The sequence below is a fragment of the Protomyctophum bolini genome (genome assembly GCF_963924005.1).
Source record: "Protomyctophum bolini genome assembly, chromosome: 18".
Classification (NCBI taxonomy): Eukaryota; Metazoa; Chordata; class Actinopteri; order Myctophiformes; family Myctophidae; genus Protomyctophum; species Protomyctophum bolini.
Window position 1 is genome coordinate 35,511,420 of NC_137879.1, and position 5,883 is coordinate 35,517,302.

Sequence of the window (5,883 nt, forward strand, 5' to 3'; positions counted from 1 at the left end):
ACACCCAGCTTTCTATACAGGGTATGCACATGACATCATCATCAAACCCGGGAGTTATGAACTACTTTCTGGCCTTGGCCAGCCCATGCATTCATGGGCGGCTGTGGCTCAGGAGGTAGAGCAGTTCGTCCAATGATCCCTGGGTCGGCGGTTCGAAGTGTCCTTGGGCAAGACACTGAACCCTACATTGCCTCCAATGAGTCGGTCGGTGTGAGCTCGCCACCATTGGTGTGTGAATGTGGGAAGTGAGGACGCTGGCGTCGACTGTTCGCCGCTTCACCTCCCAATGTATGAATGAATGAACCGTTGTAAAGCGCTTTGAGCACTTGGAAAAGCGCTATAGAAATGCAATTCATTATAGAAATGCAATTCATTCAAACAGAAAAGTCCCACCTAACTGCGTTAAAGTCACTTTGCCACTCGATTTGCTATTCAATTTATGCACGCGCATATACTCTCTATTGTCTGTTTTGCTTTTCGCGTTGAGTTGTCTCTCCTATACCTACACCACCTCACTCTCATCCGTTCTATCAGCCTTCCAGATATATTGACGGACACGCACACTGCGGAAGTGAAGTCTGATTCTATAGCCCGTAGCAGACTAGAAAGGGCTCAGGAAATGAAGTGTCAGCTACATGCTTCGACTTAAGAATTCCACAATTTAAGGCTTGCCCCATGTGTAGGCGCCCATGCCACGTCAAACTATGACGTCTTCGCATCGCCGTCCAATCGGTGCACGGCCGAGGCGTGCCAACTTGGGAGAGTTTGGGGATACAAATAAATGCGCCAGCGTTTGTTTAGAGTTCAGAACTTAACGGAAGAAGTGTTTTCTGAATCATCTGCAGTCGGTGCTGAAGCACCGGAAGTAACTTAAACGATGCTTAACCTGAACGCGGTTCACATTAGCGTGGCCGCGATGGCATTGGCACTAATGACGTGTTACTTCGTTAACGTGAACGCGTTGGGCGTGGGCGTCGCGGCGGCACTGTGCGTCGCTCTGAAGGCTGCGGAGAGAACGCTGAGGCGGCGGGAGCACGAGAGGAAGACGATAGAGGTCCTGGAGAACGACACGCGGCGGCTGATCACCAATTTCCTGTTGGACTTTGTGGGCGTGTTTCACCGGAAGAAGAAGAGCGAAGCTCACTCGACGATGAAGAAGGTCGTGAGGGACTTCATCGAGATCGACCGGCACTACGGCAACGGCATGACGAGCTACGTCGTGACCAGCGAGCTCCGCCTGGACGAGCGGGGCGACGACATGAGCTTCGTGGCGGCCGCGGCGAGCACCCTCTTCGGCGCCTGCCCCACCACCACCTGGGAGCACGTGGCCACCCTGCTGTTCTTCGGGGCGCTCGTGTGCCAGGACCTGATGAGGGAGCGGGAGAGCGAGCGCTGCGTGGAGCTGGTCAGCCGGGAGATCTCCACCTATCTCCTGTCGCACCACCGCGACTGGCTGCTCCGGAACAACTCGTGGGACGGCTTCGTGGATCACTTTCAGAAGAGCTTCCGGTATGATTTCAAGAAGAATCAAGAGTCCTGTGTTTGTCACTGAGCAATACAGGTATATACACGCAGTGAAACGTCGGATGTGGCGTCATGCCATGCTCCACGAACGGGGGAGAAAAAGGAACCGAACAGAAAGGAGACATTGCGATGCGGTTGACACAGCTGCCGGCACACGGCATTTTCTTAATAAAGCCTTCGTTTTATCCAGGGTATAGGGTTTCTCTGAGAATGAATGTTCTTTTTATTGGATGGCTGCAGTAATATAGGCCAGGAGATGATTGGCGGGGCATGTTCCCTCTCCATTTGGGGGATTGGATGGCGCTATAATTATGAGCTTGTATATCTGCCATTTTTTAAATGTAAAAATGTGTGCAGATCTGTCATGTATATTTTTTACTCGGGAGATCCCTGCCACAACAATTTTTTTAGATGGGGGGGGTCCGGAGCCAAACACGTTTCTGGGGGTCCTTGGCTTGGTATACTTCCCTGTGTATCCCGGCTTATATGCTTGTTATGCTGACGTTAATGGACGATGACTACACAAGTGAGTGAGGGGTGATTATGAATCCCACCAACCTTATAGGTTATAGACCTGCCTTAACATGTGTCTGATTGGCTTTCCGGGGCATGGCATATAGTTTTACTGAGGTTTAGGCATAGTTTTATACTGAGGTTAGGTTTAGGCATATACTTTTATTGAGGTTACGTTTAGAAAAAAACAAGAACTGTGACTGTCAATCCTTTTCTCCGCTGTGAATACGATTCAGTTGTTTCCGTAAAGGTTAGTAGTGCAGAAGTGTGGTTTCTCTCCAATGTGAATATGAGCTGCACGACTGAAGCACTGTTTACAGCGATAAGGCACCGGTGTATACCTCTATAGGTCACGCCGGTGTATCTGTATAGGCCATCTAACACTCTGAAACGCTTTGTCGCACCGCATGTGTATACATTGGAACGTTTTTTCTCCGGTGTGAATACGCTGGTGTCTCCGCAGGTGAGCTGCGCGACCGAAGCTCTCGTCACATTGTTTACAGTGGAAAGGTTTCTCTCCGGTGTGACTATACGCTCGTGTCTCTTAAGAGTATACCTAAGTGACGGAATCTCTTGTCACACGTTGTACAGTACATATAAATTGGTCTTTCCTGTGTTAAGTCATAGGGGGGTATCTTTACTTCATGGCGGCTGAGTTCAGGTCTTGGGATGATGTGGGTTGGCCTGTGTGCTCTCCTCGTTACCGGCATGGCTATACAGAACTGGACATTTTTGAACCTCTGCTGGTTTGTTGTCAAAGCCGCCGTGATCCATGGACTGTGATGTGGACCGAATTATTTCTTCTCCTCGCTTCGCTTGTTGATTTGTCCTTCTACTGTATATATTCTCTCTCTTCTCACTCTTCTCTCTCTTTCTTGGTTATACAGTATATCTCAATACTGTCTTTCTCACCTGAACTATCATGTAGGGCCAGGCAGTAGGCTACAAAGATGAGAGCTCTGGGCTGATGTCACATACTTTAGTTTTAGTCATAGTCTTTTGAATATAAAAAAATAATAATATAGCCTTGCTTTAGTCATCTGAAATGTTTTAGTTTTAGTGTAGTTTCAGCCGGCTAAATACCCAATATTTAAGTTGACAAAATCTACGGTTGATTTTGGCAGGCCTTGATTGTGTCGTAATGGTGTTACTTTGTAAAACTACTCTTTTCAGAGTGCAAGTACGGCTATTATTATGTATTAAATCCATAATGGCCTATAAGCAGTATTATGGTTTAAACCGGTTAAACTGATTTGGACGCTATATTATCAAATGTAGCTGCGGACCCCCGTTGACCAAGTGTCCATGTTTCCCTGTCCTTCATAATGAACTATTATCCTCGCTATCTGTTGTGTGAGAAGTTGAACAATTAACCTTTGGAGTGAGAGACAGAGAGAGTGGATTCATGTTTATCTCTTCTTGAAACAACACAGAACAATGCAGAATATCACCCATGTCTCTCTCTTGCTCTCTCTTTCTCGGTCTCTCGCACGCACGCGCGCACACACACACACACACACACACACACACACACACACACACACACACACTGAAGGACTTTATTTGGAACTGCACAAAAGGCGCAATACATTAGATAGTTGCTCTCTCTTTCTCTCAAACACGGACACACACACACGCACGCACACGCGCACACACACACACACACACACACACACACACACACACACACACACACACACACACACACACACACACACACACACGCACACTCATACTGTCCTTGGTCTCTTCCTTATACGCATATGCAGCTATCTAGCATTATGACTGTGACCTTTCATTCAGGCCTATATCTCTTTTTCAATCAGAATTGTTAATCTTGGCAGTAAAACATTGCAACATTTGGACGGGACACACGCATTAAGCTCTCGCTTCACTTAGCTTGTTTCTGTCTGTCTCTCTGTGTGTGCAACTGTCTATACCTCTTTACCGGCTGTGGACGCATTGTTCACTATAACACCAGGTAGGTCACCTCTCATGACATTTTAATTGATTCAATGCGATTAGCGGTTTAATCTGTGTTTTTGACATTGAACATTGGAACGTATGAATTCAAAATAGAAATTTAAATTTGCATTCGGGCAGACATGGCAATTAACTCGAACATACAAGGAAATTATACTGACAATGACTAGTACCAATAAACCAAAATAATTAATGTACTATTGATATCAACATAATACTTAATAATTGTACACGTTTTTATTTCTTTCTAAATGTTCTCTTATTCGAGTCACTCGCATAACATAATTTTTGCGTCTGCAGCCTATAATGTTTATAAATGTGGGGGTCCTTGACATGAAAATGTTTCAGAACGGAACAGCTACCCTATAGCGGTCTGCAGGTCCTATGTCCTATATTTTCTTTTGTGTGTTTGTTGTTGTATTGTTATTTCTGTTTTCTGTGCAGTCTGTGTTTTTATTTTCTTTACTGCACAGCTGCCCCCCTTTGACAACTTGTAAATTGATGTAGGCCTACTGTTCTTTATGAACTTTTAATCTTTTAAACCAATGACCTCTTCCTTCAGGAAAGGATTCCATATAAGCCTTCTGGCTTCTTCCTTTCCTTGCATTGTATTTTTGTTTCATTGATATGTTATTGTCTATTTTTTGTACTATATGCTAAATAAATAAACCATAAACCTAATAGTCAAGCAGCAGAGTCAGCGGTCGGGTCAGGTCGTCAACCAAAACATTCAAGTGTTACAAAGAAACCATGACAGCATGAAGATAGACATCAAACCTACAGTAAATCTAATGTTTATACCACCTACTGTACTATAGTATAGGCTATACAGTCTATCAGCAATAACATTCCTACCTACTGCTTTCGCTGTAATGTGTACTACTGTAGTGTAACTTTTTGTATTTGACCCATGTGTGAAAAATAAATCTTCTTATAGTGGAAAATCCAGTGCAAAATGTAAACAACAAGAAAGATCTGCTTCGATTGCCCATGGCACATCATTTATACATGGCAAATAACAGTTCAACATGAACAAAATTAAAGGCCATCGACATGTAGTCTAATACAAATATGTACTCAGTCGTGTAAAGTATACTAAGAAGTACACATACTCAAGTACAGTATTTAAGTACAATTCTGAGGTATTTATTTGACCTTCTTCAGTATTTAAATTTTTTTAATTTTACTTCTACTGCACTACATCTCAGAGGCAAATATTTTACTTTTACGCCACTACAGCTATAGTTATACTAGTATACTACTTTGAAGATTTATATTAGTAATATATTACAAAACACACTAACCACTTATTCAGCCCTATTATTATACATTATTCGGACTTGTGAAAATAGAGGATCTACGAGCGCACAATGCGCATCACAATAGATTATCTATTTTCAGAAGAACTTTGTATATATACATTTTGAACTGCACACTGAGTGCTTCATCCATCACTGTGAGTGTGTGTGTGTGTGTGTGTGTGTGTGTGTGTGTGTGTGTGTGTGTGTGTGTGTTAGAGTTGTCTCGATGCCACTCTTTTCAGACTGAGTACAAGTACTTCATTTTTAGTAGGCCTATACTTGCCGATACCGAGTACCGATACAAGTACTTTATTTTTGTTGAGTAACCACTTATTTTACATCCTTTTCTCATAGCTAGCACATGGTCAGTTCTCATCTCAAAGTATCGGGGCCGGTTCCGAGTACCGAGTACGAGTACTTTAGGTTGGTATCGGGCTATCGGCCAGATTGACCGATACCAGTATGACTATCGGATGTGTGTGTGAGTGTGTGTGCGTGTGTGTGTGTGTGCGTGTGTGTGTGTGCGTGTGTGCGTGTGTGCGTGTGCGCGCGTTGCAGCAGC